General features: G+C 38.8%; 1 protein-coding gene across 5 annotated transcripts in view; it reads right to left on the bottom strand.

Annotated features, from left to right (window-relative positions):
* The window catches only part of PLCB4 (phospholipase C beta 4), a 175,806-nt gene that overhangs the window by 111,848 nt on the left and 38,295 nt on the right, over positions 1–25,663 (bottom strand). For all 5 annotated transcript variants that reach the window (XR_006181118.1, XM_042882936.1, XM_042882948.1 and 2 more), the window contains exon 2: positions 14,489–14,555. The gene's annotated coding sequence lies outside the window, so the exon portion shown is untranslated. The remainder of the gene's footprint in view (positions 1–14,488; positions 14,556–25,663) is intronic.

Raw genomic sequence — 25,663 nt, 5'->3', positions numbered from 1 at the left:
CTAAAGTAACAGAGAACTCTAGTTATTTTTGAAAGCATAATGAATGTGCAAAAATTGATATTCATATGATCACCTCAGTTTAATTACTCTCCCAAGAGAATACCAGATGCATAATCAGAGCCAACTACACTGATTCACTATTTAAACACTTACATAAGATGAAGAGGAAAGCCCACATTACAGATGGCAAAATTATATGATGCAGGGAAGGTGACAAATTCAGGTTTACCAAACCTAAAATTATGCTGAATGGCTTTAAACTTGAACTTCTTTTGGAACACTGCCAAGGATCTAGTATCAAGGGATACTTTAGGGAAGCATATTCTGTATGCAAAAGTGCCAGGAGAATATGTTAGGGAAATTAAATCATTCTGTTCCACTATTCAGCACTCACAGAAGCCTGAGCAGAGGCTGGTAATTAGCTAATTTGCATGAATGTGTGAAGAACAGTATTTAAAAGAATTCCAGCAAAGCAATCTTTAAGAAACAAGAGAGCCTGGCCTAACTGGCTAGCAAGCTCAAATATCTTGTCATCCTTCTGTCTGTGGCAGGACAAACCACTTTTAGCTGTACAAGGATGGGTGGCTAGACTTCTGAAAATAGCTACATCTACAGTTAAATGTGTCATTCTCTCACAAAGAATCTAATCAGAGTCCCATTTAAATGGACTGCAAATCTGGATCAAGAGAAGCAGCAAATCTGACCATCATTCAGAATACCCTGCCGAAAAGTGAACACTGTTCTTGTGTTTATCCAACTATCTTCAGGACTGTGCTCAGGAAAAGCACCAGGGCAGTCAAGGCTGAACTCCAGAAATCTCCTCTAGGTGCTACTGAGTAACATGCAGCCTCTATGGATGCTGTGATGGTCCTTGAAAATATCACAGACCTCTTTACTTAACCCACATGAAACAGTAACTGCTAGCCAATAATTCAGAATTACTAGGTAACAAGAACTGTGTGTTCATTTTCATGCAGGATGATTTACATCCTAACAGTGCACACCATCTCTTGCAGGCAGAGCTGGAGGAAGGCAAACACCAGCATGTACTGTACATAGACCTGCACCTGCTGGCCACTGCCACTGGGCTTCTAGCTTACGGTGCTAGGGACCAGGCATCACACCAAGCCAGAAGTCTGCTGAAATGGGATTCTCATTTCTCCACCGGTCCTCAGAACAGAGCGAGTCTCCCGGGCAGTATTTAATGCACAAAGCCCTGGGTGCAGCTGGGGCTTGGTAAGCACTGTGCAGACTCACCTCGGAACAGATCGGCTTCTCTGATGTTTGCATTCAAAAGGACAGCACTTCTGAATGCACTCCACCACCTTGCTTGACTTTGCTAATTAACTACAAGCCACAGAAAAAAGTGGCCCTGCAATCCAAAGGACCTCTTCACGAATTCGTTACTTTTTATTTACTTCTAAAAGAATGCCGAGTTGAAGCCAAGGCATATCTTCTGCAAATTTGTTTTTAAAATGATCATTTTGGAGTAATTTCCCATAGGTTGTAAATTACTATCTCCACAGATTTCCAGATGCTCCAGGTGAAGATTTTAATTTGAAATATAACTATTACCTTTCCTATATTCAATGTATTATCTTCCAAGGCTCTAACTCTACAGTTTCATGCCAAGTCCCCTAGGCAAAATCATGGTAAGTCAAACCTAAGTCCTTAGCTATAATGAAGAATATTTTACATAGAAAAGGATAACACCGTTAACAGCATGCACATTTGTTTTTCTATTGCTGGTGTTCTGTACTTGGCATTGCAAGAGCAGCTGTGGTATATCATCTGTCTATAAGCTGATCAATTCTGTATATGCAACATGCATTTCAGAAGCAATACAGCTTCTACAGCTTCATATCCTGCTTATGAAACACCAGCCCAAAAGCTGTTTTCAAAGTTACACAAATATTACATCCATTCTACTATGCAAACATTCGTTCTGGAATCTTGACAGCAAGGAACTAACTATTAATGCTTCAACAACATTTGCAAGTTGGAAAAAAATAAAGGAAGAAATGTTCTGCGTCAATAGAAGCCTCCTCTTCATGGAAATACATGCCAAAAATAAATATGGAATTCCCTCATGTGGCCCTCATGCTTTCTTCGCTGTTTTCCCATAGACTTAAAAAACTGTTAGTATACGTTTGGATTTAAAAGAAACATACATCAAAAAGTTGTGGAGCAGAAGGTAAAAAAAGAAAACAGAAACCATTAGAACCTACTTATTTCTAGTGGATTGTGAGGCTTGTAATTATCCGCATTATGTTCATAGATAATGTTATTACAGTGAGATGAAGTGACAGTGAGAGCAGAAAAAAACAGAAAAGGTTTTGGACATGGAACTCATATTTTTAGTACTGAAACAGAAATAGCAAAGTTGGATCTAAATGCAGAGTATCTTTGAGCTTGTTTTGCCTTTAATCTTCTGCTGGTTTTTCTAACAACATTCGTAGCCACACTTCATGGTGCAGATGAAGCAAGTAATTCTCTCGAGCGAGTATATCAGAGGTACAGAAGAAAGTACTGACTTAACTGCTGGGACCCTTCTATGATAAATCACATTTCCAAATTGACTGCAAGTAATTATTATCAATCAGCGGTAGGAAAAACAGCTTTCCTCTCATATTCTCAAACTGTAGGCGTATAACATAACCCTTGCTGCTCACTTTGCACCTTTCCCAAGATATCTCCGCTTTCTGCCTGTCATCATGCTCAGATGTCCTCCAGCTCTTCAAAGACCTCCCACCTAGCTGAATTAGTCGGTTTCACTGCTGTGATTCAAGTCCCTTTGTCTTGACAAACTCTCATACCCATCTCATTTCTTCTTTTCCTTTATCATCATACTATGTCTCTTCTTCAGAGAGAAGTTTCTTGTGTCCTTCAAATTCTGACTATTCCAATTTCTTCTCTCCCTCTCTCATCTTTGACTATTCATGAGCCATTAAAAATATACCATGCATGGAGGCCTATCTTACACGCAAGGCATACACAGATTCATGTCAGATCTTGTTTCAATTGCCAGTTTAGCTGCAGGCCCTGTGGCACCCCAAGAAACCCTGCTTATGCCTCAACAGAAATATTAGGTAATCATTTTGCAACCACAGCAGCAGCACAAAGAGAATAGAAGACAGAGCATGCTCACTGATACAAACCCTTTGGAGATTTTAAATTCAAAAATCAACTGAGGATAAAAGGAACAGAATCTTGAAGTCTTAAACTGTCACATTCAAGTGGATTTACTATGGCAAAATGGACATCACTGACTTAACATGACTGACCATTTTATTGAGTACAAACTGTGAGAGTCAGAGACTGCTCATTCTGCAGGTGTCAGAGTATCATCAAGGCTGTTACTAAATAGTAACTCTTCTTTCTTAAGAACGTGTAAATAATAGGTAACTTTCATGACACAGGTAATATCAAAACCTTGCACTCAATAAATTATTGATCGCTTAAGTAAAAAGCCATGTAGTAAACAAATTTGATTACAGTGGCATGCAAAATTAACAAAATAAAGATGAGATATTGACTTACAGAGTCCTGTTCTAAAAGGACAGAATAGGCGAAGAGCGTGCGAGAAAAATGCTTGCATGTTGGCTGGGCCAGCAAAGCTCCACACGCTGAAGATAAAGAAGTAGTCAGCCATGCAGCTACCTGCAGCGTACACTTAAAATTGTCTGCTTTCATATATAAATGTTGGACTCAAAGGGCACAACATTAATGTCTCTAAAGGGAAATTTTGATCCTTGTATTGAGGACCGCCCATGTGAGACACCCAACACTAGAAATCCCAGGTCTGATTCCCACATAGAGCCCCTCCTAACTACTGCCAACCAACAACTGACACGGCTACAGATTGAAGCCTGATGTTCCTTTCTAGTTCATGCATCTGTCCAATATCAGTTTTACAAGTTTCCTACACAAAAATTCTCTGTTGCTTCCCAGAGGAAGGAAATTAGTTCCTAAAAAAACAAAAACATATCAACAGCACACACCAGAAAAAGAACAATAAAAACTCTCACACCTGATTTAGGCAGTTTGGCCTGAGGGGAAGGAAGGTCCCTCCCCTTTCTTTTCTTTATATTATCAGCAGCTTCACTCTGCTGGACAGCCCACCAGTGAAGGTCTCTACACAAGTCCCTGCCATCAGAAAACCACTGGTACAAAAGTTAAAGAGAGAACAAAAACTGGTTGTTCAGGCAATGCAAGGAGGTGGAAACAGACATCTGACTGGTCCTCTCCATAGCAAACTATTGAAAAGCAGAAAGATTACAAAAGATACTATGCTGAGCTGCAAGCTTAGGGATTCCTATCTGTGTTTGTTGAGCCATGACTTTATATTTGATTAAATGAACTTTGTATTTGGTCACGTAAATTCAGCATACCAAAACATTGCCACACACGGTATACCAGTAACAGAACTGAGTGAAAAGGCAACGTGTGAAGAGAGGAATGTAGATGGATCGGAGGATACTTGCATATAGAATGTCAATCAATTATGCAACCATCTGCATGACTCAGTAGATGTGAAAAATTATTCTCCTGAAGGAATGTACTTGAAAATAGTCTCCACAACTTTTCTCTACTCCAACCTCTTCCATTTACTGAGCACAAGCATGCTTCAACACTGCTATGGATTACAGAACATTTCATTAAACCTTAATCTCTCACAGGAAATAAGACTACAGTCTGTAGCTGCTTCACCCAGGCTTCACGTCCCACGCTGTGCCAGCTCCTGCTATCTAAGTATTAAACTCACGAACCCACTGTGACCAGACCCACAAAAACACAATACTGCTTCACAGAGTTTTATCTCAGAAGAGATTTCTCCCTTTTTCAGGTCAAGTAATAAACATTCTTTAACACTCTCAGAAACGGCTAGATACAACTGCATTACTGTACCAACAGCCATATAGCACACATTCAAACTACACAATTGGGGTCAGATTTTCAAAGTTGATCAAAACTTAAGACTTTAGGAGAATTTCACTCATTTTTAGGCTCATGAGCAAAATGCCTGTGCTGTGCTGTGCCTGAATTTCCAAGTGCTCAGCACCCAGTGAGAACAAACAGTCCTGGCTCGTATCACTCGTATAGCAAATAGCCATTTCTCAGCAGACACTATCAAAAGCTGTTCCAGCTTTGTTCTTTTCAGCAGCATTGCCGCCTAATGGCACCAAACATTTCCTGCAAAATAAAGATAGGCTTACTTAGCTTTTCAAAATAATTGATTTGAAAAACTGGGACAGAGAACATGTGGAATGTATTAACAGGTCCTGATCTTTCAGGAGGAGCCGTCAGTTGGTCTGTATGAGAGTAGACCATTCTCCTGCTGTGTAAGCCTTGCATTTCAGGAATTTAGAAACTGGCCTGGGTGGAGAAAGGCAAGAAATTCCTTTTCTGCTGAACTCAGACATAAAAAGGATCTGAGTTCAGAGGTACCTTGTCACTTTGCTTTCCAAGAAATAAATTCTTTAAAAAATAAGTATATTTTGCCAATCTGTATAGTCATAAAAATAGGTTTACATAATTTGGTGCTTCTCTTCTACATAGAATATGGTTTTGTTACAATTAAAGTTAAGAAATAAGATGCAAGTATGGTGATTGAAGTGCAATGTATGTTCAGGAACAGATTGATCTCTGTTTTTGTATTTTGTCTTCTAAGACAAACAGGCAAAGCAGAGACTTGACATTGTTTACCATAATAACTGTTATTCTGATCATGCCTCAGTATGTGTGCACATATGCACAAGTACCTTTTTATAGACAACGCTGTATAAAAGCAGCAAGTGGCCTAGTAATATAATTGAATCCATCTTGAGCATAAAATCTTCATCCGCTCCTAAGACTTCTATCTTTCCCACTTTCTGGCAACCCTGACAAATCCAAAAGGTATATACCTAATGAGATTCAACAAAGCAATCCCAGATACGTGAACAGACTGGGAGAAGAGCTTCTTTAAAGTAGCCTTTTTGGGAAGGACTTAGTTTTTCTTCTACCAGGACTGCTTAGCACAAGCCAGCAGTGTGCACTTGCAGCATGGAAGGCCAGCATTATCATGCGCTGCACCAAAAGTGGCTATTGAGGAGAAGGAGGTGATTGTTCACCTCTGCTTTGTCCTTGTGAGGCCCCATGTAGAGCACTGCATCCAGGCCTGGGGCTCTCAACTCAGGAGAAATACGGAACTTCTTGAGAGAGTTTAGAGGAGGGTCAGTCAGAGGGCTGAAGCACCTCTCCTACAAAGACAGTTTGAAGGAGCTTGGCTTGTTTAGTTTGGAGAAGAGAAGGCTCCAGGGAAATCTCACCTCAGCCTCCCAGAACTGAAAGGGAGATAGATTATAAGCAGGAGAGAAATCAATTTTTTACATGAGTAAACAGCAATAAGACGGGGAAGGATTTTAAACTAAAGGAGAGAAGATTCAGTTTAGATGTCAGGAGGAATTTTTTCACAGAGAGGGTAGTGAGGGACTGGCTGCCCAGAGAAGTTGCAGATGCCCTCTTTCTGTAGGTATACAAAGCCAGGTTGAATGGGGACCTGGGGAATCTGATCTAGTGACTCATCTAGAGGTCGGTACCTGCCTATGGCAGAGAGTTGGAACTAGATGATCTTTGAGGTCCCCTTCCAACCCAAACCATTCTATGACTCTAGGACTCTTCTCAAAGATAATAAAACTAGTCAAATTTAAGTAATGCCTGCTGACTTACATTGTTTACAACCTTAACTTCACAAGAACCCCTAAAATAATGCACAGCAAAGCCACTGTTGTGGAACTGCAATAGCTAGGTTATAACAGGGAATCAACACTGTTTGCAGGGCCTGCTTCCCATTCAGGACTGGCTAAAAGCCTACACAGTTTCAGCGGATCCAAGCTAACTTGAGACCTTCTAATTCCTCCCCCATCACTTTGCAAGTTCCCCATAAGAGTATGCTGTGCTACTGATTACAACACATAGTTCCTTGCCAATAATCTCTCCAGAGCAGAGACTATTTTTTATAAAACTGAAGGTAATCATAAGAGTTTTCAAATTCTAAGAGGATCAAATGATCAAGTGTTACCTTTTAATTATGCCTGTTCTAGACTAACAACTTTTATAATTTCTCACTGTGCCATTTCTGCTCCTCTTATTCCTACTACCTTCCATTGCCGCTCTGAAATGTCAGAGAACTCAGAGCTACTACTCCTAGTTTTGATGCCTCTAAGTTGCCAAAATACTCACAGAGAAACCCACACATCATGCTTAGGACAAGGTAACTGTGCAGGCAGAAAATGCCTGCAGTTCAATAAGGTAATACGACAATAAACAAAATACTGTACACAAAGAAAACCACAATGAAAGCTAAAATAGATGGTATAGAAGATGGCACAATCTCAAAGTCTGAAATCATCACATACTGCACTGAGGTGAACTGAAGGAAAACAAGCACATTGTAGAAGTATTACTTCAGCTGAGAGTCAACACAAATCAAAACCAAATTGCAATCCATCAAGAAAATACACTTTATTTGTTCATAGGTTTATAAAAATGCAAAAAGACAACACTTCTCCACTATAACATGATACAGCCTTGCCATTTAGCAAACTGCACTCAGGTCTTGCTCTTCTCTGACATCGCTAAGCTGCATGGAAACCTTAGAATGACATTTGGACTGAAATAGGCTCTGTCATCCCAGAACTCAAAAGTAGTCTAACAAAAGATCTTACATCTCATTTTTTGGCTGTACATTTTCACCACTTAGCACAGTTGAAGAGTTACAATTCCCGTTGCCACTACGAAATAAAGTTTTCATTCCTAACAATCATAGCATACACAAGTTGAACCGTTTTTCCATTTGAGGCCAAGACAAGATTCAGAGTTACTTGTAAAGTACAATGCACACTGAAAAAAATCAAACAAAATCAAAACCTACAAAGATGAGTCTGCATTGAAGGGTAGAGGACGATAAAAACTGGGAGATCGGACTCCTGAAAATCTATTATATGTATGTAAAGCACTACCCTGTTATAAGCAGAGGGCAGGGTAGAGCAAAGAGATCCTTCTAAAAATATTTATTAGTATTATTATTTACTCAGGGGGATCATCAGGGGTCCGCCTCATTTAAATGAGTGCAACCAGATGGGTCATGTTGGTTTTATTCCCTCCTTCTCTTTGCAAACTCAGCCAGCCTCCATGACTAATATTCCCAGCACAGGGTCAAGGAAGTTACTCAAATTTTTTACCTAGCAAACAGGTCCTCTGTAAATGTGTTTTGTGCTGAGTTAATTGGACAGACCAAGACGCATGCAGGAAAATAGCCAGGAAAACTGTTTTCTTGGCAAGAAGCCACATAATTTTGTTCTACGAAGAAAACACATATCTGTATGTGTGCAGGCAGTATATGTTATACTGAAGTAACCAAAATTATTATAGACCAAAATATAAAAAATAATCTTTAAAAACAGATTTGAGACTTGGATAGTTGCAAGCATCATACCGCAATAAAGTTTACTTTCTTGAATGCAAATAAATCACTATGAATTTCCAGTGATAACAAAATGTACATCACCATAGAACATTTCTGTGAGGTGTGGAAAAAAAAAAAGATAGACCGGCAAAAGAAAACAAACAAAAGAACCCAAACTGGTTCTTCTACAAACAAATATTTCTATTTGTTTCATTCATTGTTATCAATTCAAAGAAGCAGGCAAAGAATTACAGGAGTCATTCCTAAAATGAGGTCCCCCCCCACTTACAGCTGCAAGTACTTAAAGACTTTCAGAAAACCACACCCTTAATTCCTTAGATCTGACCTTCCCAAATTTAACTCTTACAAATGCTTCCCCAGTCACAGTTTATTTCAGTTCTAGGCAGTTTTGTATTTGTAGTGTATTAGTCTACTTTCAAGCCTAATGGAGTCATAGGGCTCTCTTATGTTGCTGATTTTCAGATACTATAGCAATACAGCAAAAGAGAAATATCTCACGGCCAAGTTGTTAATAGCTCGCTAGCTCAGGTAACACCACTGTTTGGTAATAATATCCAAGGTAGTCTATCAAGTCCGTGCATGCTTAGGATTTTTTGTTTGCTTGCTTTGTTTGCTTTTTTCCTTTTTATCTCAGAAACCTGGAAATGTGTGCTAGACAGAACTAGCTGAACTCAGTCATACTGATACCTTTAATTTAGCATTTGTGTTTTAAATCTCAGAATTTATGAGTTCATTTGTTAATAAGCAACCAGAATCACAGAATGGCCAGGGTTGGAAGGGACCTCAAGGATCATGAATCTCCAACCCCCCTGCCACGTGCAGGGCCACCAACCTCCACATTTAATACTAGATCAGGCTACCCAAGGCCCTATCCAATCTGACCTTGAACACCTGTAGGGACAGGTTCATGTTCCAGCACCTCACCACTCTCTCTGTAAAGAACTTCCCCCTGACATCCAAACTAAATCTTCCCTCCCTCAACTTAAAACTATTTCCCCTTGTCCTGCCAAGCAGCTAAATAAGATGCTAGAGACTCACTCTGAATAGACAGGTCCACATCAATTTGTAAACAATTAAAAGCATCACCCTGAATAGGATTATTGCTGTTTTATATGAAAGCAATCTGATAGGTTATGGAGGCCTTGATCCCAGATCTTTGAATGGAGGGGTATAATCATTGCTAGCACTTGCCCACATTAAACTTTCAGTTAATATCAAACAAGCCCTGAGCAGAATGCTTAGGGCTATTAGATGGATACATCTGATTGGAACAGGTTGCCCAGAGGCTGTGGATGCTCCCTCCCTGGAAATGTTCACAGCCAGGCTGGGTGGGGCTGTGAGCAACCTGGTCTAGAGGAAGCTGTCCCTGCCTATAGAAGGGAGTTGGAACTAGATCATCTTAAGGGACCCTTCCAACCCAAACCAGATGTTAAGATGTTGCCAGACAAGGATCTTTAGCCGTTAACTGAGTGTCCACATGCTCTCTAGCTTATCCCTTTCTCAAACTGAAAAGAAGAAACAACAGGGCAGCCGCATGGTAGCACTTCTATCATCAAAGTGCTGGGGCACAAGTGATTTTATCAATACCTAAGGACTGAACTATGCCAGTTTCACAAGCATGCATCTTCAGGACGCACAGCCAGCTCATAGCTTTTTTCCACTGTCAAGGGGCCAAATACACCCCTTTTTTGTGCTTATTACCAATTACAGGGATGGAGTCCAAAGGATGGCAACAAACAGCTTATCCAACACGAGAGGAGAGGAAAACAAATACCGTACAGAAATACTTTTTGATCCCTCTGAAAGTTCCCTGCAATTTAGTGTATGCTGTACCTTACACTTGCTAGGGACAATATGTCACCTCTACATTTTTTATTTTTGCATGGAGAAGAAGAGAAGCATAAATGAACCACTGGTTTTAACTATTAAAGAAGTATCCATCCAATAATACAACCACCATGCAAGAATTTATAAAGATTTAACCATCAATAGTGGCCATGAGGTGATACCTAGCAGGGAGAAGACCTGATCAGACCAATCAAGTAACCACATTTTTCTTAGAATATTCTTCTGCTTTTTAGAGCTCAGAGGCCTTGAGCCACAGGCAATGTTCTTTCTTAAACAGTTTCCTTGGTGGGTCTTTTTTCCACAAGTGTGTATTATCGATTCATTACATTCACACGAACAAGCTCTAAATAACATGAAACCATGCCAACATATCTGATTTGCTAGTTCGAACCAAGTTTCCACCCTTGCAACCCAGGCACAGGTACCCAAGGAGGGAGGGCAGTGAGACTGCAGCCTATATCTCTCCCTGCATCTTTTCCGCCAAGCTTCACTTCATTTTTATGACGGTTTCAAAACCATCAAACCACAATGGAACATGAGAATGAAAAAATTTCCAGCCAGAAGAATGACTCAGTAAATTAGATTAAAACTATAGCAATAAATTGCTGCTTGTGGTTTGCTTATATTTTTTCTTCTTTTGCCTAATTCTGCAACACTGGCCCACCTTCCTTTTCCCTGGCTCCCACCTCTGACAGTAAGAAGTTATGAGGCCTTAATATCCCTGCAGCATGAAGGAGAAATTGCTTGTTTTCTTCTCCCCATGAGGCTTTTACAAAACATTTAGACTTCACCAGCTCAGCAAACAGAATACAAAACACTGCCAATAGCAGAGAACATCAAGGTATGTTACCAAGTATACTTGATAAACAGAAAGAAAAAGGCAAGGCATGGGTTTTTTGTTTTGTTTTGTTTTGTTTTTGTAGCAACTGATGTTAAATTGCACGAAAATTTGTTACAAATTGCATGCTTTTGCTCCTTTTGTTACTCATCCTGACCACAATAAAATGCCTCATTCTGGACTCTGAATAATTAACTGTAAAAAAAGAAATTGCAGGGAGAAAAAGAAAAAGAAATTCACAAAAGACTACTGAACTTCTAAGCATTTATTAAGGAGATTAAGGACCAAAAGTGGTAACCTTTGACAGAAAGGTGACATGCATATCCTTGCTAGGCAAAAGCTCCAGCTGTATCAGCAGAAAGACACTGCTAGGCAACTCACACTGAAGCACCAAGGGTATTTCAAAGCAAGGTGTTCGTTAATTGTAAAGCCACCACGCCACTTGATCAAGCAAGAAGGATGAGAGAAAGGAACAGCTGGAATGAGATGTTTTAAACTCCATATTTTAAAAAATGCTTATTGAATGCAAGCCCTCTTTCCCAATGTTATCAGCAAATTACTGCACTAAACAGATCTCAGCCACTGTGTGCTCGTGTGCAGCTAAATAAAATCAACTCATACCTGCTGTATTGTGAGGATCTCACATGCAGGCTTTCACACTTTAACTCTTGCTGTTAAAAAAAAAACAAAAAACAATCTATCTGATTCTGAGAAAGGTTCATTCAGGCTTCTGACACACAGAATATTCAAAGCCAGCAAGAACAACCATACAACTTTATACAGAATGTAAATGTAGTTCATTCAGATGAACCTTCATAGGCCACAGAATCATGTTAGAGATTTAGCATTGGACTCAGATGCTACAGCTTGCTTTGTTTACTTTTAGATAAATACTTGTTTATACTCAAGTAGCACTTTAATTTAAAAGTAAGTCCAAATATAACCAAATTATGTTTGGTATTTGTAAGTTTAAATCATTAGAGGCACATTTTCATTTTACAAGATACACACACACAGGCATCCATATGCACCAAACAAACCCTGCAGCTCAGCAACAATACAAATGTTTTCTGAACTGAGCCTGGACCCTGTTCTACCACAGCCAAGTACTCTGTTATCCACTTGATTTCTGAACAGCATGTATTCTTTTTAGCTCATCTGAATGCCAAAAGAGACTTATGGTGCTATTTGTCATTTGCCATGCTATTGTCATCTATTTCACCCCTTGGGAAAATAACATCCACCCACAATTTCTAAAGCTTGTATTAGTGAGTACTGCCTAGCACTAACTGTATTTCCAGGAAAAAAGATCCATTTTTTCAACTATTCTAATCACTGATTTAAACTTTAACAGTAAAACAAACAGGCATTCACAGTGATACTTGACTCATGTTATGCCAAAGAGAAAAAAAAGTACAGCAATACCACTTGGTATATCCACTGAGATTATGGTGCTGGGAAAACGAGATCAGAGAGTACTGAGTTGTTTGGCCCAGAGTTGAAGCATTTCTATGCATGAAAAAGGCCAGGTCAAAGTAATGACTGTACCAAGTAGTTACTTTTTTTCCCCCTCATTGCTGGGTATGCACGGACTTCTCTGCACAGTACTGATAGTAGAAGAAAAGATCCAAATTTTCTCCACTGCTCACAGTGAGATTTGCTTTGGCAATCCAGAACCCATAGTGATCCAATAGACCAGAGCACTTAAGCAGACTGGCCATTCCACAGTGACTGTTAGGCAGTTTATCAATGAACATCATCCTAACTTCTCCAGGAATATTTAATAAACTAATTAGAGACTATGGGAATGAGCTATTGTGACAAACAGATATGCATTAAAGAGTGAGATATTCAGGTGCATCACAGTGAACTGTCTGCAGGAATAGACACATTTCCAACAGCAAATCTAAGGGAATTCCAAAACATTCATTGTGCATCATCTTCTCCAGAGTGAAAAGTTTAGGCACTATACTCAATGCATCCTAAACTGAGCAGGCTGTAATAACCATGGTAAGGTAGTAACAAACTAAGTAATGCTAATTACAGTCAACTCTTATGACTGGAGGAAAAGGATTCCATTGGTCTTGAAATCTTGGATAGTTGCTGACTTACATAATGAAAGATAACATGAAAAAGTCTCTCTCAATGTAGGTCACCGATCCAGTACTTTTTATTAGCCTGTATGCCTTGCACTTCAGCAGCTTCATCTGTTGCCAGTATTACATGACACTCATTCACAACAACAGAGTTCAAAATTCAGTCAGAGATGTCCCTATTTACAGAGAGCAAGAACTAGATGAAGCATCTCCCTAATCGTTTTTTTCTTGGCTTGATTTTGCCATGAGAATTACTGAGCTTACCGTAAATCAAGCAAAAGCTAGGCAAGTGCCAAACCTATGGTACAGTGGTGGGTTTTGTTTTTTTGGGTTTTTTTTGGATTTTTTTAGGTGAGCTGCAATTTGGGAATGCATCTGGAATCCCACTAGCTACCTAGGCAGCTTTGCTGTAAGAAATGTACATCTGTATTTCTGTTACTTCACGAAGTTTCTCTTCACAAGCTGGTCCCCCACATAGCCATGATACCTGACATCTTCTTCATAAACTGAGAAAGTTCTCCGTGAAAATGATACTATCAGCTGCCTCAAAATTTACCAGTCCACAAATTACAGGGCAGCAGAAGCTCATGCTCCATATGATACAGTCATATAGTCATATAGTCACTGACACTCAAGCTGGCTCCTCAATTTAAAAATTTGTCTTTTTTGGGTCTTGAATATTTTATGTTCTTGGATCAGGCTACCAAGTCTTCAGTGACACCAGTGACACTACCAGCTCTCAGACTTTTCTTAAAACATCAGTCAGTTGTTTGTTTCTTCACATTACCTAAGCTACTCCAGCTGTAATGACACCACAAAAAAAGCATATACGTGTTTTCCTTTGCAGTTTAAGAAAAAAATAGTCTCCCAATCAGGTTAGTTGTATATTTCCACAGAAATAAGAATAGGCAGTAGGCTGAAAAAATAAAATATTGTAAGCCAGCATCACCATGAAACAATCAAAACCTAGAAATTGTTTCCCAAAGTAACAGTCTCTTTGTTTTCCAGTACTGTCAATCAATTTCAGTTTAGTTATTATGGGGTAATGTATTGAAACCAGGTCATACACCAATAAATCTATAGCAGATTAAGAGATTGATATACCCAAAGCTTAACCTCAGAGACAGAGGGAGAGGGGAGAAAGATGGAGGAAGGGGAGGAGAGGGACAAGGGGGATATAGCACCACTTTTACAAATTCTGCTTATCTTTCAATTTCTAGTTTACAAACAACTTACAAAGTAGCTCTGGACTGGATGGAAAAACAGCGTCTAATTAGGCTGATGTGCTGGGAATCTCTTCCTTCTGTGAAGCAATAAAACAAAAAGAAGTTCAATATAAAATATTCTGTCATCTGCTAAATCTCACTAATGGCAAAAACACTCCCCCACACGATCCACAAAAGCACAGTATCAGGATAAACACTTAGGAACAGGATTCAGTTACAACACTTACAAGTCTCATGGGAAAATTTTTGCTATGTATCTTTGCATAGAAAAAGAGAAGTTATGGCTAGCAGTGCTGGAAGTTCTGGATGAAAAATGCCAATCTCCACTGCACTGTGCCACAGCAGTTTTTTTTAACATTCATAAAGCATCCTGAATGATTAATAGTCATCACAAAGAAGCAGATGAACAGTGCTGTCACATTTATAGCTTCCCAGAATAAATGCTAGCTGATTTTAATTGTTTGTGTTTCATGTGTTCCTTAGATGAGCAACAGAGTTGGTAAGATTTCCCTACAGAAGTGCAAGCCTCAGTAATGCAGAGTTGAGTACAGCATGAACAAGAGATGCATTACAGAATGAAGACCATGATCCTTCTGCACATATTTCTAACCATGTTTTCCCATATTTCTAACCATCCTGCTTGTCACAGTCAGGTTTCACCCACAACTACAAAACTAGTTGCAACTAAATATTTATAAAGAGCATATTAAGATATCATCTGTATTTCCACACCACCTTGGAACTGCAGTCATAGGCTACGCATTATTTTCTGTAGCATTGTACTAGAACAGAGCCAAAGATACTCCGTGACCTAATCATCTCATGGGAAAAGTTGCCAGAGGCATATGGAACTAAACTGATAACACTGGTCACTGTCTTGAAACACTGGTTTGTTTACAGAAAAGAGACTTTCTATGAGGAACTGAAGAAGGATAATGATGCAGCTTGCCAGATGTTATGATAGCGTCTTTTGCTACAAGAGGTCTTGAGTTGAGAATGCAGAAAGTAAGCAAAGAAGGATTGGGACCTGGACTGTTCAGGAGTGAAGGCATGTATCTTATTAGGTAGTGAATCAGAGCAGAATTGAAGGCCACAGGGAATCACAGTAAAGAGCCCTGAAAGTAAAAAAGGGCAGTTGGTATTCGATGCTTAAGAAGCCAGGAAAAGAAGTAAATGGGGAAATGATATCAAAGCAGGAATCTAATCTGTGAAACCATTTCAAATTGGAATGAGTGAAGTAAGACTGGATTTTATCAAGACATTTATCAATACAAAAGAACAGGAAAATGACATAAGAATCTAGAAAAAAAAGATGTGTTCACAGCTGAGAAGCTTTTTCCAACAGACGTTAAGCACAATGCACAAAAAACAGTCTCCCCATGCACCAGTCTTGTCTCTGACCCTAAATGATCCAATTTATAGATTCAACTAACACCTAAAATTGTTAGTTAGAGGTGTGTCATGATGGTACTCACAGTACTCGCTCATAGGAAAGAGTAAAGTGGCAAAGAGACTTGTGGAAGACCAGTGAGGACAAAAGGAGGCCCCAGACAAAAGAGTGCACTAGTAAAAAGCAGTTTTATCAGCGTGAATGAATTTTAAAAAAAAACAAACCTGAAGATGGACAGGGGAGACTGAATATAACAAAATGCACCAACAGCAGATGGAGCTGTGAGTTAAGAGAAGAATCTATCTTTCAAGGAGATGAGTTAAAATAGTGGTTCTGAAATCAGGACTTAAAACTCTACCTTTATGTTAGGTCGCAAAACAATCCACAAGAACTGAGATAGATAAATGTCTTACGACCATGACACATTAGCAAGAGTAGAAATGACCTGCTGCTTCTTTTTCCTGCCCTTAAATAAGCAAAGATTGCCCGTGTCTAATGCAAGTGAGATTCCAGCCAGCTTGCCGTCAACCAAGTGCCTAGAGAAGCCAAGTGCCAGGCAAATACAAACTCTCGATCTGATTTAACAGCCACATCAAGGGGTTGTTCACATTCTCCATGCTCTGCAGTCTACACTGCATGATAATAACTTCTGAAATTTTTCAGAGGGGCACAAATGAAAATTTCACACTGTTGTCTGAGGTCTGTCAAAAATAGAACAATTATTTATGATGAAGTCTGTTTACCTCAGGAAAAGCATCAGCAATCAGCTCTGAGTTAAGGGGGAATAAGCTCTAATATTTTTAAGGACCTTCAAAGCCACAAGGCGTCATACCATCACCATAAGGAAATCTATCAATGGACTGCAGCAACACACACTCCACTCCAGATCCAAAACAAAGTTGAACAACTCCACTAACTCCAGGTGATATTAGAAATTTTACCTGAAACTTTTCTGCAAACAGAAACATGGCAAAGACATCACCTGATCTTGTAGGAAATGGATTCATATCAGGCAACACGCAATGAGCCTACCAAGGGTAAGAAAAGCTCTCTTTGTCAGAGTTCTAGCAGCCATTTTGAAATCTGATTCTCCTGTGTACTCTCTCCAAAAGAAGCAAGCCTGTGCCCGTATGCAATTGAGGCACAAAAATGCAACTGCTTCTAGCACTATTCACTGAAGAAAGATCCCAGCAGAGTGTCCATGAGAAGGAGCAACAGAAAGGAAATTTTATATAGTCTTTAGACCTTCATTCCATGTGACCACTACCCCAGCTCACAAGTAGTCTTCCGTGAGTCTTCTCCAAAGAAAGAACAGCAACCATCATTGCCACAAATCTTTTTGGTGGGCAGAATAAACAGATGATCAAATTGGCATTATCAGGCCTATTTTTCACAGACCTGGGAAAGAGTCTGTGTCCAAAAGCTTGTCTGCAAGTCTCAACAGTTAGCCAGATGAAAGATGTATCATCTGCTCCTACAAATCTTGTTTCTCTCAAGGTAATAAAAAAGAAACAAGCATGTTATAAATAAGCATCCAATTGGCAATATTTATAAATATTTCACAAGAGGTGGCACTGAGGCCTAACCATATCACATGGTGCTAATTGCAGTCTGGAGCCTATTTCAACAAGCTGTCACACGGGCTGTCAAATGGGAATTATGCACATAGCTACAGGGTAATACATAAAAGTATATGATTACCTTGATCAACAATAACAGAGGGGAAGTACAGGATAAATTTCAGCTTGTAATTACGTAATTGAGTCCATAACCACATAGCTGGCCTGATATACATAAAACAATTAATTTATCCTGTTTTTGTGAAGCTGAGCTTTAAATCATGTTGTGTAATTTATAGATCGCCATAATGCATCCAGCTGAATATTCTGTGTATCCCAGGACTCATCCACATAAATTCCATACCAAGTTAAAACCACAGAACAGTTCTTGGGGCCTTCAGAATACCGACATTCATGCTAATTATTTGCTACTCTGTACTTACGTACAGCTAGATGTCAATTACAGCACTGTAGGATTAGTTATTATTTTTGTTATTTAAAACATTTGTACAAGTTATCTTTTTCTCCATCCCCTCTGAAATCATCATCACAGCAAACATACAAATGGCACAGTCAATCTAGCTCAGCACAGAGAGAACTGACCCCACCACATGCTGTTCCTAATTTCAGTGCCCTTCCCAGCACAGAGCTCAGAGGGAATCAGAAAGAACAAAACCCCCACAGTTCGACCTGAGAACAGACCATCCCCCAGCCACTAACCATTCTGACAGGCAGTAAATTCCTTTTTACTACTGCTGCAGTAGAGACAGCAGATGTACACAGACCCTCCCTTTGCTTCTGCTTGTTTAAATCTAACACAAAGCTCAAGTCACAAAATAAATACATAAATAAATAAATATCTCCAAGACGAGCAAATGCACGGCTGCCTGGTGAGAGGTCCTGCTTCCCACTCTGAGGGCTCTGCATCTCGCACTGCACTGAGTAAACCTTGCTCCTGAAGAGCTGGATCGATAAAGAGACAAGAAGAAGAGGCTGGATGCACAGATAACCACCCACTCAGCTGTGAACAGCAGTGCCAGCATGTGACCAGGAACAGTCACTGAAAGGAGAGGAGAGGGGTTAGAACAGCAAACATTTTCTGTTTGTTTCTACAAACTCAAGCACATTCAGTTACTATAAAAGAGAACACAGTAAAAGTAACCTTTAGATCAAACAGCTGTGAAAACCATCAATACAAAATCTTTCTGGCCCCCAGTGTAGCTACTCAATTGTACAGAATGCTAAAAATTGGGATATTATTGTAGCTGAGGCACAGTATTTGTGACTAGAAGCACTGCAGTAGAATTCCAGGCAGAGCTGTAATTCCTGCTGTAGCAGAAGGACTGCTGGATGATTTGAATAAGAAATTCTCAACAACGCTGTTGAGTGAAGAAAGGAGAAAGCAAGGAACAGCACTGCTGTTCTCTTTCCTTGAAGAATACTGGCCTCGACAGTTTTCATTACAGTGAAGTATTTCAGGCCAGATCAAGTTTATAAATGCACATGATAAAGTCTGCCTAAATTTGGCACGAAGTAGAATCCATGTTCTTAGAAAAAAGCAAATTAACATCCTGGAAAGGGCACACTGAGAAAGTAGGGGGGTTGGCTGTCCATGTGCAAGCCCCTTAATGATGGAGACGTGAGCTTCCTCTAAACCCTTCAGAACATACACAAGAATTATGAAAGGAACATAGGAGTTACACAAGGAACATCGATACTTATTTTAGAGACACTGCTTCACTGGGTGCAATCTATGCTGTCCACTAAAAGTTCCCACCAGTAAAGACATTTTAAGGAGTTCCTATATTTTGTGCAGAATTCAGTAAACTGGCAGCCCACTGCTGTCCTACTCATCTGCTGTGTCTGTGCAGCTTTTTACGAGAATTCAACGATTTCAGGAGAAAACAACAAACCACAAAGTTCTACCTCTACCCTTCCTTTTTTTCCCCTTATTTTCTGAACTCAGTTCACTCTTACACTTCAGACTGACAGATACATGAGCACGTGAGGGAATAGCAAATTACAGTGGAATGAAGAAAAAAGCAATGGAGTTGGGAGAAACAATTCACTTAAAAAAGAAAAACAGCATTACAACCAAAGCAATACAACATGAACCTGCATTTTCACATTCTGTTTTCATGCAATCCAGAATTATTAATCATTTTCTTCAAGTGCTGCCTTAGGTGTGCTTCAACTGCAGCACACTAACCATATAGCCAGCATTTCACAAAATCTGGAACCAGGGATTAATGCTTTAAAGGACTTGAGGGCTGCAATTTCAAACTGCTTTACAACAGTAAGAAACTTTGATTTCTACAGAGGGTCATAACAGGAGCAGTAAAAGTCATGTACAAATGAATGAAGAAAGACAGCATTCGTAAAAGGTGAGATTTTTAAAACCAGCACACAGTAATGTACCACAGCTAGAGCAATAAATGGAAATCAACCAGAAGTTACTTCTTTGATGACTTTGCAATTGCTACTTCTCTACTGAGTCAAGGATCTTTCTATTAGTACTGGTGTACAGATGTTCATCAGTCAATGACTTGGCCATTCCATGCGCTCAGTGTGAAATCCTGCACCCACATTAGTCAAAGGGGAAACTTGCACTGACACCAATAGACAAAGGTTCCTGAAGTGGAGAAGGGAACTGCTAAATGGTACAGGGTGAGGGCTCTTCATGGATAGAGGCACGCACTTCTGCTTTTAGCTTAGTTTCCCCTCACGTTTCCTTTAGCTATAGCCTCAAGCCTTTGTGCAGCTTTTCATCTGAATAGATGAAGCATGTTAAAAGCAGCTGTAAGTACAGAGCTGTTACTGAGTGCCAACAGTTCTAGTAAATGCACTTGCTCAACTGCCTGATACTAGTATTAGCTTATTAGCTGAACAAACCTACTCTAGAGATCACTGCATCATTGCAAGAATTTGAACTGCACGAGACTAAGGTATGAGAGAAGCTCATGTGTTTTCCTACAGCCGTGACTGCAGTGACTGGCACAACACTAACTGGGGATGAAGGCCACATCCCTCTATTCAACAGGTCCTAGTATTCTGGGGATGTACATGCCTATCTGTTTTTGGCATGCAACTGCCTACAATCCTCTTTGCAAAGATTCATGTTGTAAACCTACACGTCCAGCCAACATGCCCAGCAACAATTTTATTCTGGAGACTCACACTGTAGGAGCTCATGAGAATTCACTTTCTCAAAATGATGGTCGCACATTTCTCCTCCTCCTTCCTACAGCACTGTATTAAATCTTTTATATTATTTATCCCATTCACTTTAGAACAATTAAAAAGCATGTGGAAGATCTCCGAAACCTCATGCCATTTGAAGAAAAATGCCAACATACACCTATACCCAATTATAAAGGTTTGCAGACTGATGAAGCAGAAGCCCACAGTTGCCACAGAAAGTAAACAAGAAGCTTCAGCAAGACAGGATGTGGCAGGAACATAGAGAAAAAAGACAAAATATTTTCATTGTAACAGTAGGTGCTTTATTCAGCTTGATGAAACTTATCATTAGTCGCTGGAGACAGCCCTGACTCCTGCAGCAGTGATTCAAGAGAAATAGGAAATTACCACCACACAGCAGCCACACCGTAAGTAAATCCCCACGTATGGGGATCTCCTGTGAATGGACCCAAATATTTTGTGCCTGGAGGGAGAAATACACACGTGACAGAAAATAAGCACTAAACTTAGGTAGCTGGCAGCTAGCAAAAACTTCATTTATACTCGCTGAAGATCTGGGTGCTCTGACTAACACAATTCTGTGGAGGGCTCCAATCAAAACAACTAAGCAGAAATGATGATTCCTCCAAAATTCACTTTGTATTCTGAAGGATTTAACTTGAAAACAGAAAAAGTTGATTCTATCTAGCTGCAAAATGATTTCTGAAGATATTCAGATATTGGCAGTTCGACAGCATAAAAAGTTTGTGACAACATAATAAAGTCATAGCAAAGTAGTTTTATCTCAAAATAAGCTGTATATTTTATGTGTAGTCTTTCCTCTGCCTGATATTTTTTCCTTTTTTTCATAACTGAAAGTAAAACAAGATTTTCTTCTACATATCCTTCTCTCACAAAAGATTTGAATGAAAAAAGAAAAATGCACTGACTGTCATTATAACTCCCCTGCAGCATAAGAGAATAATGAGATATTTTGGAGACCAGTAAGTGTCCATTCTCAGCTCATGGTGATAGAAATAGAGAATCTACCATGACTGCTGTATATACATCACATGGTTTGTTTTTGTTGTTGTTTTTTCGCTAAGGAAACAATGGAAGATACTTTCTCAAAGAAGAAACACTGTAAGAAACACAGCTCCTTCTTAAGGAAATGAAAATGGCAGAAGGAGTAACTGACTGTATTTTTCCAACAAAATTCTATCTTCAGTTTTCCTATTCACTCATTGCTTTTGTCTTGTCTCACAGTGATCAAACTAAATAACTATCTTCATTTCCCACATATCATTTACACAAGCCAGATTTGTATTACTTTTGACCAGAAAAGTCTCAACAATGGTGTTTTCAATCCTTATATTTTATGCCCAGTTCCATATTTGTACGATGCTAGTTATTCACTTCTAGATACCAGCTATAGATTTCAGTGACACAAGTTGCTTTATTATCATTACTCTTTTCATTTTTAAACAAATCATCTTAATACTGCTAATGGATGAACAGAAACTCTTACTGGCACAGAAATGTACAGAAATATGTGATGTCACACTACAGTCAAATGATCATGTTTAGAACTGAATAAAAATGCATGCAGAGATTAAATATACTATGGAAAGGAAAAAAAAAAAGGTCAGCTCTTCAAAACACTAATTTAAACATTTTCAGTATCAACAATAAAAGCTAAAATACTGTATAGTTTGATGTATGAGAATATTCAAACACATGTATAAATAAATTATAATACTGCAGAAACAAAGAACTGCAATTTACGAAGGAAATATGCAAACACGGAGAGAGCCAAGCATAAAGCTTTATGTAAGCGTTTGAACTGTATGATGTAAACTGTTAAAATTTGTATTTCATTTAATAAGACAGTTTTGATAAAAATTGTGTTCTAAGCTCACTACTCAATGATGATTTGTCATTCAGCAACTAAATGCTCTAATTAATTTCACTGGATAAATTAAGCCCTACACAAATTTTATGCTAACCCTGTTTCATTTTGTAATGGTTACCATTTAAATGCCACAAAATACAGATCAATGCTGTGCACTATCATTTTCAAAGAAATTCTCTATAGAAGTAAATATCATAAGGGCAATATTTCAGTACTATATCAGATTATGTGATATCTTAAAAAAAAAAAAAAAGAGTGAATTGCCAAGAGCTTCAACTGTCCTCTTACAAAAGAGATTTGTCCAAAGTATTCTATATTGAAATAATGAGGACATAGTGAATAGCCAACATATTGAAGCCTCATACAATCATTTCGTTCTAGAAAGATTACTTGGAAGTTGTTCACAAGTCATGCTTTAATACAGAAAAGCCTTGATCCTTCAATCTCGCCTATAGTTTAAGCCTATGACTGACCTCAATTCAATGAGGTTTCTCATGGAAAAAAGCAAGGCTTAAAAATAATTATTTGCAAAAAGAAGTACAAAATCTACAGTCAATTTATTCTACAGGAAAGCTAAATAAAACCAAGACCTAGAAACAGAGGAACATTCAGGGGAGCAGTAGTGTGGAACATGATTCTGAATTTCTGCAGGGCTCCAAGAAAGCAAATAAGTAAAAACAAGAGTGATACAAAGACAAAAAGAGAAAATGACCTCAGAAACATGACTTAATTTTCAAAGTAAATAAAAATGGTGACAAGACAAATTCTCCACCTGAGCTTTAAGTAGTCTGACCGTGACATTTTGGTTTTCTACTTTACTTCATAGATAATCATCTATGCAGACACTGTTTTCCTTACAACTTAAACCTCTAAGAGCTACAAAAACGCTTTTGCCAAAAGAAAGATGCTTTTCTTTAGACATTCTTAGGATTCACAGTGATCATTACTGAAGAGATAGACTGCTCATTGTGATCTTGTCACTCTGCTCACATATATTATAGTCCAGTCTGCTCCACTGCAGGTGGAATGCAACACATTTTATCTGGACCGGATTTGGTCCTTGCAGACCTAATTACAAAGCTATACGAAATGACTTTTTTAGGACCAGAGGGAATGGTTTCAAGCTACGGCAGGGGAGATTCAGGCTGGACATGAGGAAGTATTACTTTTCAGAAAGGGTGGTCAGGCACTGGAATGGACTGCCCAGGGAGGTGGTGGAGTCACCGAGCCTGGGGGTGTTCAAGGAAAGGCTGGATGTTGTGTTGAGGGACATGGTTTAGTGGGAGCTATTGGGAATAGGTGAACAGTTGGATTGGATGATCTTTTAGGTCTTTTCCAACCTTGGTGATTCTATGATTCTATGACTTTAAAGAAAATGCATGAAATAATTCATGATATAGTTTCTCTGTGGATTAAGTGGATCACAAATGAATCACACTTCTTTTTAAAGTCAAGCAAGTATCTCATCCTTTCACAGAGAAAATTGTTTTTCACTTTCAGGCACATTACAGGCATCTCTAATTACTTAGATTTGACATCACATACAGAAAGAAATTGGTGAGGTCATATTTGTTACTGCTGTATCATGAGAGACGTAAAACCATAGCTGTGCAACTGCATTAAACCAGCTCATGGAGTTGTCTGAAGGACTTTTTTCACTTATATTAAAACCGATGACTTTACAATGCTTACTTACTCTCTCCTTTCTCCCTAGTAAGAAACAGCATTCCTGGCTTTTGCAGGCTAGAATTTCTTCCAAGCATTTTATGTTTTAAATGAATTGGTTATGAACCAGACAAGAAGTATGATTTCAAAATTAATGTGAATTTTGACACTGACTTGGAGCTAGGATTTCATCCAAAGATCGTTTCCATATGCTATTTAACTTTATCTGTCATGTAAACTGTTATGTGAAATACAGTCTGCCTGGTAAAAGAACCAAAAGCTATCTAGTGGCTTCCTTGCTCATCATATTTCCCAAATTCATCTGCTATTATAAGTCAAGCATTTTATCATCACAGCACATTGCTTTCAAGTTATCAAAATTACTGAACTGGTAAGAACTAGAAACAGGATTGACAGAAGACCATATAAAGAATGGAAACATTCTTGACACCTTAAAGACAGAACTTTTTGGCTCAGAGCATGAATAAGTTGACCCACATGTGAAGAGGCAGTTCAGCATGAGCTGCTTCTCAGATCAGAGATTAATTTAAATTGTTTTTAAATTGAAGAAAAGTGAATAACTTGCAGAAATAGAATAGGTTTTTTATTCAATATAAGAAGTTTATCGCTGGAAGAAAATAGGACATGAAAACCACTGTACATCACAAAGATGTGACTACATTCTCAGCTGGCAGTGTCCCTGATCAAATGCCGTAATACAAAAATACCATTACATTTCATAGACTTTCCAAAAGTTTCAGCAAAGTTCTACTGCATTTCTTTCAATGGGGAACAATAGAGCACCTCTGCCCAGAAGTCAGAATAGTTCTTTGCACAATTGATAAGCACAGCAAACGGGGAAAAAAAAAAAAAAAAGCTGTTATCGGACATGCAAAATATCTTCCAGTCGCAAGTTAGAATTAAAATGGTGCTTATTCAATGAACCACTGTTTATTAGGCCAGTTTTGCCTTTATTTGTATATCTGTACCCATCATATCACAGTTCCAAAACAGAATGAGCACTTCACAACTGATTCATTTAACTCAATTGGTACACACCATGTTTTCTTTCATTTAATTTTTAAAAGGAAAATGTCTTGCGTGCCCCCACATCTGTGTTCACCGTAATTTAACGGTTTGTATCCAGGCAGCTTCTAAGCCAACTAACCTTTGCTCTTCATCAATTTGCAATCCAATGCTGTTCCCTACCAGCAGTTTTGTGCCGTCCACTCACATCACTCATTTCTCCATGCAATTGCTGCCTTCTACTTGTCCATAAAATGCTCTTGGAACTTCATGTCACTGAGATTGCAATTCGACATTCTATTTTAATTAGAAGGACAGCTAATTAGGAAGACAAAATTGATTTAAAATCTGATGTATTTCAAAAATAACAACAGCCTCTTCATTACAGCTTTCAATCTGTCAGACCACTGGCCTATTTCCATTATTTCCATATTTTTACTGTCTTAAACTTTT

Source organism: Lagopus leucura, unplaced genomic scaffold (genome assembly GCF_019238085.1).
Source record: "Lagopus leucura isolate 7727_CA_CO unplaced genomic scaffold, USGS_WTPT01 Super-Scaffold_73, whole genome shotgun sequence".
Taxonomy (NCBI): domain Eukaryota; kingdom Metazoa; phylum Chordata; class Aves; order Galliformes; family Phasianidae; genus Lagopus; species Lagopus leucura.
The sequence above is the reverse complement of the archived record's forward strand: the minus strand, read 5'-3'. Positions and strand labels throughout refer to the sequence as shown.